The following is a 16,170-nucleotide window of genomic DNA, read 5'->3' as shown; positions in this document are numbered from 1 at the left end:
TGGAAAAAATAGGCAAATGTATAACCGTGAAAAACTGGAAAATACCTAAAAATATATTACAATTGGAAGTGAAATAAATTATTGTTCATCTCTGTAATTGGAAGGTAGGTAACCATAAAAATATTCTGGAAGAATCATGACATGAAAAAATATATACAATAAGTTTTCACAATTTTGATACTTACTGAGGACTTATGGGCTGGCTTAGAGGCTTTACATGTATTAACTCATTTTAAATCCTCACTATAATTTTATGACATGGCCTCACCATCGCCTCCTTTTTACAGGTGAGGCGGGTGAGTTACAGAGAGGCCAAATCACTTGCCCAAGATTACTCAGTCAATAAGGAGGATGGGAATTAGGGAAAGCTTGATCTCAGAGTTCATAATCGTTACATAACACTGCCTATAACTCAGCAGCAACATGTATACCACGTTTCCTACTCAGATTTATCCTTTCTTCTTGACCTTGGTCACGACTAGATAACGCCAATGGGCTTTACCTGCTAGGGAAAAATAAAATGGTCATAAGATAGAAGAAGAATCCAGAATGTCTAACAGGGTTAAGGGTGCCTGACTCCTGGGTCCATTTCTGAACTCTAGTTGAAGTGAATTATGTAGATTCAGATCTAGTTAGAATTTGGATTGAAAAATTTCACAAAATATAAGGTCTCTTTCCCCATTCCAGAAAGTGTGTACGTTATATGGATTTGTGTAGGATGAAGGTATTTTCCTTTTTAATTTTTAAAATAAATTGTGAAATCAATTTGTGATCGGTAGAGTGTGTTACAGAACAAATGATAAAGTGAACGGAAACACATTTGGGGTACACAACTAGAAATATATCTTTTTGGTTTAACAGACCCCAGCTAATTTTTTCCTTTTGCTTTTGCTCAAATGCATTTAACTTCTTTTATCTGAGAATGTAACATTTTTCAACTTTTCTGTCTTGACTGGTTAGTTGAAAGTTACAGATGATGTGCTAAGGGTAAACGGCACACTTAGTGTCAAGAGATGGCCTTCATTTTGGCAGGAATGATTGGGGACACAGGCTGAAAATAAAAGGCCTGAATTACTCAGATTCAAGTGCCCCAGTTCACAACAGTTTAACTAGGGCAGTGGCCTTTGTAACACTTGGTGGCAGATGCTTTTCTTCTCTGCTCTGGCTCCAAGTGAGGGACACGTACTACAAAACCACACTGAAAATCTCCCGCTCCTCTTTTATTTAGAGCACTGTAGGCTCTACTCTGTTTCTCCAACGCAATCAAGGATCTATAGCTTTTCAAATCAGTTTTCATTTCTGAGTGGAAGTCTGGAGTAATTTTTTTAAAAAGTTTAAAAAACCTGCCAGGCTCTTTCATACAGAATCCATGATGTTGGTGACCAAATATATATTTCCAGAAAAAAAAATAAATGTTTTTTCATGAAGGTAGAGTTCATGGGCTTTTACACTACTGGTTAACCATGTAGAATGGTGAAAATGTAATGAACAGTGACTTTGACATAGGGAAAAGAAGGAAGGAAAAGAGGGAAGGAAGGAATGGAGGGAGGGAGGGGAAATCAATCAATTCGAGGTTCTTGTCCTGGCTCTGCATGTAAACAGCATGATGACTTTGAGACCATTATGTAGCTTTCCGAATCTCATTTTCTTCACCTGGGAAATGAAGTGAATAATGCAGAGTTTGCCAGGGCCTTGTGAGGACTGAATAAGATGTTGCATATAAATGATCTAGCCCGGTGCCCTGCACATAGTAATCACTCAGTAAATGGAAACTTGCCACAGCTGTAATAGATCCTCTGGGATGAGATTTTGGGAAAGGCTATTTGCTCTTCCATAATATTATGAATAAAATTACAGATAAAAGATGATGACCTTAATTGATATACAGACAAGGGGAAACAATTATTTTGGCACAGTGATGCAACTGGTGAGGGAGAACAAGTCAAGGTGACCTGAACTTTTTTTAAGTATTATTAGAAATCTTAACATGATTTTATGAATTTGAAAGAAGGGCCTTTGTTGAAGTTTTATTATTAGGCTACCAAGCATCTGACCATCCTTCCTCTTTTAAAGGTATTCCCTGCATCCTGACGCAGGCTGTTCTACCCTTTCCCTGATCTCTGACAGCTAGTGGTACACACATGAACCAGGGTCAGCCAACTGGATCCTGTCATTCAGCACCTGGAATCCTGATGACATGATACACGGGCAGAGGAGCTGTTAGAAATATTCAAGGAAGCAGGAGACCAGATTCTAGTAATGGTGGCTGTGCCTTTGTAGCTGGGTTCATACCTACTAGGTGACATGATCATTTTTGTAATGCTTGAGTCCTGGCAATAGGTGTGCCCATCACCCAGATAGTGCTCACAGTACCCATTAGGTTGGTTTATTCACCTCCCCTGCTCACCCCGTTGCTTTCCATGGGATTTTGTTTCCCTGTGTGCATGTATCTGCCAGACGAAACTTTATCTCCGGCAACATCTGAGCTGTGTTCTGTACCTGGTCTCTTTTGGATTAGGCCTTTCTCCCAATCTCAGTCCTCTGGCCTTATCGTTGATTCTATGATCTATTGTAGTCCTCCTTCTAAATTCTGTTTATTTTTATATTAAACAGAGTCAATTTCTGTTGTTTGTGTACAAGAACTCCTAAGGTACTGATAGACTAGTGTACATTTCCTAGTCTTGGTAACATCAAAAACTTCAAAAGGCAAATTAGGTCTGATAACCCATAATGCAGAGGGTTGGAATGAGTATTATTGTTTACATTGGGTGAGAAGACATGACCATTGCATCATATATAGCACTCACGTGCGGAACACTTAGCCCCTAAACTGTCACTGTAGAGGTATTACCATCACACAAAACACCACAAAAAATGGCCCCTTGAAACTGATTGTAATTTGGGGAGAGATTTTTGGTAACTAAAGTATAATTCCCAGAATCCGGAAATAGGTTAATAACTTGAGTTTTATCTGTCCCAGCAGCAAATCTTCTGAGACTGACTGAAAGCTGTATCTGAGGCTGTATAATGAGGTACAGAGAGATGTGTCGTGCTAGAAGGGAAGCAGCATGTGAGGAATAACATGCTAAATATTTCACAGAGGCAGAATCCTGGCCGGGGCAGCAGGAGTGACAGTGAGCACCAGGCAGAGCGGTCCGAAGGGCTGCTTCTGACGGAGTGAGTGGGCACACGGAGCCTTGGTCACTGCCTGTCACCAGCTGCAGTGAGACCATCACCCGTAGGCGCCACAGTCTGTCTTGCCTTTGGAAATGTGACTACTGGGGCATCCATACTTATTTAATAAAAAGTGTGGACCTTGTAGATAAACAGCCATTCTTAACTTCGCTTGAAGGGGTAGATTACTGAACACAGAGGGGCTGGGGAAGCCAGTCCAAACACAAGCAAGGTTGTTCTTGTGTCAAAAGCATATTAGAGGAACTTTCATAGAATGCTTTCAGATTTCTGGGATTCGCCTAGAATGCAATTGTTTGTAGAGGCCCCAATATGCCATTTCATGTTTCTGCCTTTGATAATTTTCATTCTGCCCAGGGATCTTGCTGGAGGGAGTCCAAAAACCATATAGAATAAGCAAAGGTATTTTTATTCCTCGCATTATTTTTATAAACACTGGCTACAAAAGCATTCATTTCATAACTATTTGGATAGGCCCCCGGGCTTGTCTCTCTGTAAGGAATCATAGAGCCTGGCCTAATGTTTTCCATACCTATAACCTATGCCCTGTTTATCTGCTTTGGGTCATAACTTCTATCAAGAAACATTGCTTAATTAAAATGATAGGTCAGAAATGTAAATATGCCTCCCTGATGAATGATAGGTATTAATGCTAAGTTGATCTTACTAGATGTCTACTTCCAGCAAGATTCCCCAAGTTAAATTCCTTTCAGCATAAACTCTTTTCAATAAACCTCTCATCAGTCACAAACTTGGATAAAATAGACACTTCAAATAGCCATTAGTATTTGCTTAAGTATTATAATTTCACAGATTATTATTTTAACATAATGATAAATTCTATTTACTAATCTTGGTTTTCAATCATGGCTTAAACTAATCTTGAGAAAATTCCTCTTCACTTGGGCAGAATGAACTGACCCAGAATATTTTTAAATGCTCGTCAGAACCACCCTGGACCGCACACACAGCTTCACAGCACTTCAGAATTAGTAGTTGAGTGTGGAAAACTCCTCCTAAGTGACCCAGAGCTGCCAATACCCGGCCCTGCCTTATTGCTGGGGTTGCATATATTCCCCATGGCCAGCAGAGTCTTTTTCAGACTCATCCACTCTGATTTTCTACTTTTTTCCCTTCCATGGGTAGAAATAAAATACCATTATGTATGTATATACTTGTTATGAAGGAAGGATCTAGAGAACTAATACAAAGTGAGCATCTGTTGTTTCAGTGCTTTATGTAGAATGTCTCATCTCACCATCAGAGAAAGCAGTAAGACAGTATACTCAGGAAGAATCTAAACTAAGAGAATACAATGCCCTTTTTCCATGCTCTCATAGCATCCTGTCTCTGTCCTTATTGCAAATACTGTCATATTGTATTAAAAAACCTACTTATTTGGCTACAGCATCCATGGAGGTTAGGTCTCTTGAGGATGCTGCCTCTGTCAGCTGCTGGGGCTGACACAACCAAGTACCACAGACTGGGTGGCTTCAACAACAGACACGTATTGCCTCATAGTTCTAGTGGTTAGAGGAAGTCCAGGATCAAGATGTGGGCTCGTTTGGTTTCTTTTTCAGCCTCTCTCCCTGGCTTGCAGATGGCCACCTTCTCGCTGTGTCCTCACATGTTCTTTCCTCAGTTTACACACCTGTGTCCTAATATCCTCTCCATATAAGGACATCATTAGGTAGATTAGGGTCCATCCTCATTTTACCTTAATTACCTCTCTAAAGGCCCTATCTCCAAAGGCAGGCACATTCTGAATTGGGACTTCAGCATATAAATTTCGGGGTGCAGGAGACATGATCCAGCCCATAATATTGTCCATGTCTAACCATTTCTATATCCTCATCGTCAGTCATAGAAGGTGATAGATACTCAGTGAAAGAAGGCTGATGCCAAAGTTAATGCTCATTTCTGTCATAGCACCTGTTTACCCAAGTAATTTTCTGATCTCTTCCTTGACCTGCTAGGAACAACTTTTTCCCGTACCCCTTTTAACTCCCTCTTCCCCACCCACCATAGGATCTAGCAGGAAAGGTGGCCACCACACTGCCATCATTTCCTTTTCTCTCTGCGCATATGTGCCATGCCCCGTGTTGAACCTGGGCTGCTCATGCTAGTTTGACTAATAGAATAGCTGGGAATGACACTGGGCAGCTTCTGGGCCAAAGCTTTATGAGGGCTGGCTCCTGCTGCTTCCTGGCGCTTAAACTTCTGAACCATGGTGTACGAAGTCCAGGCTCCTCTGCTGGAGAAGATGTTACAAGCATGGATAGATTACAGTAAACTTGGAGAATTATTTTGCACTAGCCCAGTATACAGAGTAGACAGTGAAGGCAGTCTTGTTCTGTCCTGTCCCAAGAGGTTAGCAGGCTCTGTCCAAAGAGAACTCCAAGCCTCTAAACAATTTAATAAAATTAATGCATTTTTAGGACGAACTCTTGCACTTTTAACATAAAACCAATTTCTTCATATAATTTGAAATCTATTCACTGGAGCAATCATCCACAGAATAGTTCTCAACTATTATTCTTGAACCTGAAATGCCTGTTAAGATGCAATTGGTACTGTCAACATTTCTTGTACAATTTTAATGAGAAAAAAAATTAAAAGCGGACTTCTCCGTACAGCCAGTCATTAATCACTGTAATGATAGCTGGGAAGTAAATTAACTGATACCATAACCTCTTCCCCTCCAGAAGCTAAGCAATCATAAAGGTACCACAGGAAAATTGGTTACATCTGAACATGTTTTTTAAGAAGTGATGATAATTAAAAATGTTAAAAAAAAATCAAAGTTTTAAAAATTTATTTTAAAAGTGAAACCTCCTAAGAACTTCAAACTTAGGGGCAGTACTGCAGTCCTCATCTCTGCAGGTCACTTCCTGTCCACTGCTCAGGCCATGCTGTAATACCCTCGTTCTTGCCACCCCCTGTTCCAGAGCACCCCTATGTATCCACTGAGGACTTAGTATCCTTATTGTGTTTCTACTACTCCCTCAAATGCATGAGTCATCCCAAAGGACCTGCCTGTCCATGTGGATGGTGTGTCCTGCACCCTCTCCTCTAGGCACCTCCGTGACTGCACCCCCATTGCTGGGCCTCCACTTAGCATCCTGCTACCAGAACGACACTCTGGACTTTGCTGTTTCCTAGAATTATTTTATCTCCAAAACAAGTATTATTAGGGTCCTCAGTCCCTCAATTTCCTCCTTTTCTTTCAGTGTTCTCTCATTCTAACACATTTCATTTTCGTCTTTATCCAAGCCAGATATCATGGTGTCTCACCTTCTCAACTCTCTTAAACCTTTGCCCTTTTGCCAATTGCCTTTGCTAAACAGCACACACCATAGATTAAAACAAACAAACAAACAAACGAAACACTTCTAGTTTTTTAATTTCATACTTGGTCTGATGGGAGCTGCTGGAAAACTGGATAATCACACAACCGTACGGATGACTTTGATTTTGAATTTATAAACTAAATTGTCAAATGGATTCTCAAAGCAGCTCAATAAGTAAAACATATTTATTATAGAACTCATAAAATCAGGCAACCAAGCAAGCAAACAAACAAAAATGCCCCTTACTATTATAAAATGCACTTAAGCAGTGTCACAGAATTTATTTTAAATGTCTAATTTTTAATGGCTCCATATTATTCTCCTGTTTAGACACACTGAAACTTATTTTTAACTTTCCCTTACCGGTGGCTGTTTAGATTGTTAATGATCAGCAACTCTAACTTTTCATTTAAAATGTGTTCCTAAAGGTAGAATTAGAGAGCTAAAGAAAATAACAGTTTAAGGTTCTTGATGCACTTTGACAAATCACCTTTGAGAAAAGTGGGAACAGTAGATTCCAACAACACCAAAAAGTAAGAACTGTTTTGTCCTGTATTTGGCACACTGAGTGACATACATAGCCAAAGGTGACCGTATATAATCAGTGGCCAAAGTAGCACTGATGGCATTTAAAAGTCTTTAAGTTACCAAAAATGGGGTATGTATGTGTTTTATCTCTTTGATTACTAGTACGATTAAATTTTTTACTTTACAAGTTTCTTAGCATCTATTATTTTGTGAATTCCCTGTTCACATTTTTAAAGTAATCATTTGGAATATTCTTGACCATCTCGCTTCCAATTCCACACCTTCCCAAGTTTGCTTCCTACATTTTAAATTATATTGAGTCTATGAGGCAAAAAATATTCCCTCTTCTCCATCCACATACCGTCTTCTGTATTGTGCTGGTTTGTTTACTGACAACTCAGAATCCTTTCCCCCTTTTTGCGTGTCACTTTGTATCACCTGGGCTAGAAACCTGGGAGTTATATTTATCAGAGTTCTACTGACCAGATTTCAGGTTAGATTCCAATAAATCTTTCATGCAAGACGTGACAGGCCAAAAAGAAGCAGAAACCATTGTGCGTTCTTAGCTGTGGTAGCCAAACATGTGGGCTTTGGCAGAAGGAAACTATGAGGCTTTTCTGCCTTCTGGGTATTTTCCCACCTGCTGTGCAATTTGTTGCTACAGGTGGCTGAGATTATCACTGGCATTTTCCTACAATTCCCATATCAATTGAATGCTTGAATGTTAACGGGTTCCCTGTCAGGAGTCCAGCTCCACACCCAAAGTCCATGTGTGATCTTTCAGGCTGGACCACAGGCAATTACAAGGATGGAGAAGGCCTCCCAGGCGGAAGTTGCCCTCCCCCACACCTGAGTTGTTGCCCTGCCAGCCCACTGCAGTTTTCTGGAGGGAATTGCAGTCAAGGAGTCAGGTTCCTAAGGGACAGCCATGTTCTTGCAGGGAGGCCTAAATAGGGGTCCTAAGCAATTCCCAGGCACCCCCTTCTTGGCCTTATTAGAGATCTTTCCACTCTAGTTCTTCCCCCAGTCCCTCATCCCAGCTCACAGATGCATAAAGAGCAAGAGCCTTCTGTTTGGGACTTCTCCTGTCCAAGGACTAACCAGGCCCCCGACTCTGCTTAGCTTCTGAGATCAGATGAGATCGGGCACATTCAGGTGGTATGGCCGTAGACTTTGGACTTCTCAATAGTGACATAACCCTCACCATCGGGGATGTGTCCACCTGACTCTTGCCCAGTTCCGTTCCAGGGAAAAGATGGAACACGAGGGAGCCAGTGTCTCCTTATGCCTGACCCCTGCTCTTCACTCCCCTGGGCTCCAACACCGTGTGTTAGATCCCTTTCCACATCAAATACCTAGAGACATTTCGTTCTGCTAGAATCCTTACTGAGAACCGTACCTAGTATTTCTTCTTTCCCTTCCACTTCACAAGAAGAAATGTTACATTTCTTGCTCAAGGTTAATACTTCTTTCTCTCAGTCATTTCACATTCATGTATTCATTTAACATACCATATTATCATCCCTGGCACTGGATTACTTCATGAGAATATAAGATAAACAAGACTTGGTCTACGTCCTCAAGAAGTTCCTTGACTTATCCAGGAGACAAGAATGGACAGATAACGACAATTCAGCAGTGACCACAGGAAGCCACAGGGAAACGGAGGAAGGTCATCCAATCCAGTCAATAGTTAAGTATTTACAGAGCAGGTGATATCTGGACCCAGAGAAATCATACAATAAAAATGTGTTCAGGAACGCCGATGGAAATGGAAGCTTGCCAGAGGATGGGAAAAGTGGAAAAAGGTAACATAGCCAGTTGAGAAGCACTGTGTGTGCAGAGAACAGCGGGTGGCCACGTGTTGACTATGAAGTGTGAAGTAGAAGACGAGAGGTGACCTTGGGAACAGGTGGGAGCCAGCAAATGTCATGACTTAGCTAGCTGCTGTAAGAGAGAGTTTGGGCTTAAACTTGAAGGTAATCAAGAGGTATTGAAGGAGTTTATTAGAAAAGTTGTTCACTAAATAATAATCATAAATTCCTTGAGAAATTTTAGGCACTCATTGGAATTAAGATCTTCCTGTAACATGGTGCTATAAATTCTTGAAAGCCTCTGTGACCTTCTGGAAGAAGCAGGGTGCATGGAGGCCTGGGAGACTGGATGTGAGCAGGGCCGGCAGCCAAGGGCTTTGCCCTCAGACACTTTGGTAACCAGATAAATTAAACATATTAAAGCAGCAATGCTATACTATTTTTATTTCTAAAATTAGCATAGATAAAAATAAATATTAATACTTGTGAGGGTATGGAGAAGTGGGCACCCAGTGGCAGTAGTGTAAATTATTGCAAACTTCTCTGGAAATCAATTTAATGATATGTGCCAAGAACCTTAAAATGTTCATAGCTTTTGACCTTGTAATTTCACTCTTGCGGATCATGAATGCAGGTGATGATTATCATTACCAGCCGGAAAATGAAATGGCAACAACTTATATTGCAGTGAAGAATAAATGAGATAATCCTCAAAAAACGCCTGTAACATTGCCAGGACGTAGATGAGCTCAGCAAATGTTAGGAATCATTCTTGTTTTGCATCTTGATTTAAAAATTGCTTGTGCATTAAATAATGAGTGATCAAACCATAGTGTATACTGACTGTCCACTATGTGCCAGGCTCCATGCTAATTGCTGAGTGTATATATAGTATATTACATAGTAAATATTGTAGGCTTGGTTCTTGCCCTTGCAGTATAGCCAGTCTAGTGACAAAGACAGGCTCTAAGTAAATAAATATATTGTATAAAATATACATAGATGTGTATATATTGACACACACGATAAAGGAAATGAACATAGTATTAGGAGAGAAAAACAGGAGATATTAAATTTAGAGGCAGAGGCAGGGCAGCTCTTGCTCTCCAAGTGAGTGTGTCCTCCTCCTCCCCCTAATTCACATGTCGAAGCCCTGACCACTAATGTGATTGTATTTGGAGATAGGATCTTTCAGGAGGTAAAGTTAAATGAGTTCAGAGGGTGGGTGGGACCCTAATCCAGTAGGACTGGTCTTCTTTCTCTGACCACTGGTGCACACGGTGAAGAGGCCTTGTGAAGAAACAGCAAGAAGGAGCAGTCTGCAAGCTGAGGAGAGAGGCCTTGCCAGAGCCAACCCTGTTGGCCCTTGATCTTGGACTTCGAGCCCCCAGCACTGTGAGAAAGTAAACTGCTGTGAAGGGAGCTGGCCTGTGCTATGTTGTCAAGGCCGCCTAGCAAAGCAGCACAGACCTGAAGGGTGCGAGGAGATGGCTTGTGCAGAGTGTTAAACTGTCGGCAGAAGTGAACACTTCCAGGGAGAGGGAACAATAGACACAAAGCTCTGGAGGCTGAACCTGTCTTGGTGTGCTGGACAACTGCAAGAACAGTACTCCTGGGTTTCTATGGATCTATTGTAAATATTTCTGAAATAGCTTTGGGAAATGAGGCCAAGACAACATGACAACTAGTTATGGAGATAACAAATGGATTTTAGTTCTGATGGCCCTGAGTTCCACCTCTAAGGAGGACCATGTGATGGATATGGGAGAAGAGACCAGTGTTCTACATGTAAACAACATCTGAGACATTGAAACAGTGAGTAAGTTCAACCTTTGCACGTTACAGCTGTCAAAACCAAAACCCAGAGAAATGAGGGATGTTAACAGGGATTAAACAAATAACACATGAGCTAATGTCAGGCATACTTAAGAATCTAGGTCTCCTATTTCCCTTTCAAGTGCTTTAAACAATCCTATTAAACTAAACCAACTTCCCTGACCCAAATTGATGTCTTATAATTGGGCTATGGCACCAAACCTGGATTTCTAGAAAAACTTTTCTCTATTGTGTCTGAATAATTCTGAAGAAAATAGAAACTAGAAACTACAAACTAAGAGAATTAACCATGAATTCTTTTATTGAGTGTGTTTGCCTCCATTTTCTTAGCAATATTGACCAAGCTCTGTTTAAAGGTTCTGGGTCTGTTACATACATTGTTTATTCACATTGTACTATAACCTCCCCAAAAACTTCACTTTCATAATTGTTGGAATGATGATAGCAATGTATATTGATTATTTATGGTATGTCTATTCTGTCAAGGTGTTTCTTTATCTTGCAAAAGCTCTAACTGCATCCCTGAGTTTGCAAAGCGAATGTTGGTGGAAACTTCTGAAGCCTGAATGAGAGCAGAAGTGTCTGCATCGATCAGTACACCTTTTAGAGAATCCACTTCTTGTGTTCTGCTGACCCTGTTGGCAAGATCTCTCTGTCTGTGAATTATGAATAGTATTATACTTACATAAGAAACTGCTTTCTTAATTTGTGAGTTGCATTTTAATGGTGAAGGCCTCTTTTGTGGCCATCATAGATGTTGAAGTTGGCTTGGCCACTTGTGGTGTCTCACTGGGAAGGATGCAGAATGACTCCTCTGCCCCAGTTGGGGCTGGTGTCAATAATGTCCCTCTGTCAAAGGATTCTCCTATTTTCATGAGGCTATAGATACCAGATAGTGCTGGTAAAAAGTACACTTTCAATATTCTACATGTTCATGAAAGTTTTAGTCTTAAATGAAGCGGAGATTGTAGCAGTTTCTACTCTCAGCATGTATGTGGACCTTGCAACTGCAGACCTTAAAACAGCCTCTTTCTGTTCAGTGCTTTTTATTCTGTTTTAAAATGGACTGAGAGGCTCTTAGCATACAAGTTTTACGAAATTGGCCAATTGATAGCAAACTTTTCAATATGCCCCAAAGCTGCTATTTTAAGCTCAGATTCTCATCAAATTCCAGAACAGAGACAATTTTCAGTTTTACCACATTCCATAATCCAGGTTTCTCTTTAATGGGATCTTGTTCTCTTTGCTAGAAGATTGTGTTTGTGTGAATTAGCAGTGGAACTCGACAAACCCACATGTGTCTTCAGAGAAAGACGATCTGGATCAACCCTGCCCTGTAAAAGCTAACAGTTAATGGAGATAGTAAAGATTTTTGTTCACCCTTTCAGTAAACAGCAAAAAGGAGGAAAAAGAGACAGATTGTCTTTTATTTGCCTGTTTTTCAGTTTGTCTTATGATTGTTTGGAAAATTGAATCTCCTTTCTATCAAAAAATAAAGATTTTTATTTATTTTTTTAAAATTAACAGTAAATCTCAACAACCAAGTGATTTTAACACAAACAAAACTACTCCAAGCATTTCAATTTGGAATGCTTGAGATACATACTTGATAAACTTCCTTAAAGTGATTCTTAAAAGGAGCATTTATTAGACAGACATTAAAATATTGATCTGCTTTTGTGTGAAGGAAGGGTCTCAGCTTGTGTAGGATTAATTTTCAGTTTCATTGTTTTTGTCAAGTGAACATTTCTTTAAAGTGAACAATTTTAAGTGTCTTCTAGTTTAATTCATAGATATGAGCTTTATCTATGCATTTAGGATTTATTCAGAATACCAAGTAAACAAAGTGCGCACGTATGTGTGTGTGTGTGTGTGTGTGTGTATGTAGTTTCATTGTTTTTCAAAGTCACATACGGAGGCATTGACTGAAGTAACTAAAGCATTATAAAGTATTGTGGCATGAAAGCCACAAAATGTGATATGAATGACCAATAGGCAATTTGTACATATAAAATATAAATATATGTTTAAATATATATTTCAAACTGTCTTAATAAAATATGTGCATGCTGGAAAGATTTTGGAATTTTATCAACTCGAGTGCCACTGATGTACCAGAAGCAAGTTACTCTTGATTATGTCATTCAAAAATATTTTTTTGAAATGTGATTATTGATTTATAATAATGGCATTATTAATTTACAAGATAAATATGCAAATGTTATGTCCCAAATTCAGAGTTTGTGTGTTGCTGACTCCAGGGGAGAAAGGACAAAGGGGAATAGGGAGAGATCACAGCAAGTCCAGGAACATACTTAAAATCTATGTATTAGATTCTTGCTTATAAATATAGAATAAATTTATATGTTTATCTGAAATATAACAGTATATCATAGACTTGTTGCCTATTCCTTTGTAAAAATAGGAATACATTTTGACTATCAAGGCCAAATATATATTAGTTTATTTACTGAGATTGATGAATTAAATAGAATTCTGGATATGTTCTTAAGATCTTTTAGTTGAAGGAAACAGAGATTCACTCAAGGTGTCTTAATGATGAAGGACTTATAGTGAGGAAACCTTTTGGGCAATTGGAGAGACAGCGATCAAATATGATTCCAAGAATGGAAACCATGATGCAGCTGTCTGTCCATCATGCCAATGGAACCTGATCCAAGACAACACCAATAATTTCAGTAGCAGAAGTCCGTGACCTGTCAGGAGCTTGGCAGTAGTGCTGTGTTCCCCCTTGTATTGACTTTGTATTCCTGCCACTCCTCTGTCTTCTAACTGGGTCCTCAAAATTTTAGCTTGCTGTGACCCTTTATGACCCCAACTCAAAATTCCTCTTGGACCCATCTCATCCCCATAGCGTCTCCTTATTCCTCTTAGCAGCTATAATTCTCAGGATTAATTGCTTAACTTTTCCTGGTATGTAACAGAAAACATTCTTTTTTTTTTTTTTTTTTTTTTTTTGAGACAGAGTCTCGCTCTGTTGCCTGGGTTAGAGTGAGTGCCATGGCATCAGCCTAGCTCACAGCAACCTCAAACTCCTGAGCTTAAGCAATCCTCCCGCCTCAGCCTCCCGAGTAGATGGGACTACAGGCATGCACCACCATGCCCGGCTAATTTTTTCTGTATATATTTTTAGTTGGTCAGATAATTTCTTTCTATTTTTGGTAGAGACAGGGTCTCGCTCTTGCTCAGGCTGGTCCCGAACTCCTGACCTCGAGCCATCCACCTGCCTCAGCCTCCCAGAGTGCTAGGATTATAGGCATGAGCCACCGCACCTGGCCCAGAAAACATTCTTAAGCTATAAAATCTTATAGGGCCACGTGCAGACAAAAGTGACTCAATCTTGAATGCTAACCCGCCATGTTGACTTCTGATTAACTCCAGACCCAGGAATACCTCCGGGTTTCTACTTTATTTACTGTCCCTAGTTCAAGAACATGTACTCACCATAAATTCTGCTCTACATCAAATTATAGGTCATGATGCACGTGGCACTCTGGCCTATTCTGGAGGGTTGCCTTTAATTGTTCATATAGAGCACGTGCACACTTTCCCTATGGTATTTACACCCTGGATCTGGGGGTAAGTAACAGTGTTGAGATCTACCTCTCTTGCTGCCTCCCAAGACCACACTTCTTTTAATAAGTTTCCCAATAAATCACTTTATACCACAAATTAGATCTGTCTGCCTCATTCCTTGGTTTCTCAGTTCCTTCTATGTTTCAGGACTGTTATGGCCCTTTGAAGAAACAGGCCAAATAATAATTTTAGTCTATTTGGGCAGACCTTTCCCCATTGGTCTACTTCAAGGAACATTGACTGGTCTGTAAATTGGTTGCCTTGAGGGCAGATGCTCCTGGTTCAAATACCTTGAGCAAAACCCAGTCATCTTGTCTTCCCCTTACAAGAATTTATGGGTATGAGAAAGACTGTGATTGACCAATATAATGCTTTGCACCTTAACTTCTTTCACACGTACCTTCTTTACTTATCTACAGTTCCAAAGATACCACTACCCCGTGTGACCCAATGAGAGCATGTTGTGATCGGCTTTCTGACAACCACCTACCCTGAATGTTTGGAGTAAGCCAACCACAATAATTCCATTGTTCAGGAAGGTGATGAAAGTCTAACCAATAAAATGTGAGGGTCGGCTGTAGAAGTGGGCAGGGAACCTATAAGAAATGTTTGCTCTTGACTGAGAGAGAGCAACAGGAAGAAATGATCTCCATTCTTCCTTGGGACATTGTTAAGTGTGACCACTGCAGCCTTCTCACCATCAGCCTGAAAGTGACACAGTGCCAAGGACGGCAGAGAAGGGAGAGAGAAAGCCTGAGAACGTAATGGTATCTTTTAGCCTGACCTAAGCAATGACTTCCTTTTTCTGCTAAAGGATGTATTTTCTTATTAAGTTAGCAGCCACGAGCAACCTAACTGATACACACATACAACTCAGATAGCACCTTGTCAGTTAGGTCTTTCTTGGCTGGGCTATTTAAAATCTTACACATCCAACACTTTTTATCCTAATTCCCTATTTTTTCCTTAGCATTTAATCACCATTTAACATACTATACAAATGATTTCTATATCTTGCTTATTGTCTATGTCTGCACACCAGAATTTGAGAGACAATCAGAGAATCTTTTCCCTTTGTTTGGTTCACTGTGGCATCCTCTGCACCTAGAATAGTGCCTGGGATACAGCAGGCGATCAGTGGATACCTGCTGAGTGACTGCATGACCTATATTCAGTAAACATTTATTGAATGATTGAATGGTTGAATGGCCTACTAAACTTCTAGAATGAAAGTGACATAACTATTCGTGCTTAAATCTTTAAAAAATATTTGTGGCTGGGTGCAGTGGATCACGCCTGCAATCCTAGCACTTTGGGAGACGAAGGAGGGAGGATTACTTAAGGTCAGGTGTTCAAGATCAGCCTGAGCAAGAGTGAGATCCCATCTCTACCAAAAATAGAAAAAATTAGCTGGGTGTGGAGACACGCGCCTGTAGTCCCGGCTACTAGGGAGGCTGAGGCAGGAAGATCCCTTGAGCCCAGGAGTTTGAGGCTGCAGCAAGTTGTAATGATGCCACTGCATTCTAGCTCGGGCAACGGAGTAAGACCCTGTCTCAAAAAAAAAAAAAAAAGAGGCCGGGCGCGGTGGCTCACACCTGTAATCCTAGCACTCTGGGAGGCCGAGGCGGGCGGATTGTTTGAGGTCAGGAGTTCGAGACCAGCCTGAGCAAGACCGAGACCCCGTCTCTACTAAAAATAGAAAAGAAATTATACGAACAGCTAAAAACATATATATATATATATATATACACACACACACGTATATATAAAAATTAGCCAGACATGGTGGTACATGCCTGTAGTCCCAGCTACTCGGGAGGCTGAGGCAGGATTGCTCGAGCCCAGGAGTTTGA

This window comes from Lemur catta, chromosome 19 (assembly GCF_020740605.2).
Source record: "Lemur catta isolate mLemCat1 chromosome 19, mLemCat1.pri, whole genome shotgun sequence".
NCBI lineage: Eukaryota > Metazoa > Chordata > Mammalia > Primates > Lemuridae > Lemur > Lemur catta.
This window is presented reverse-complemented; position numbering follows the sequence as displayed.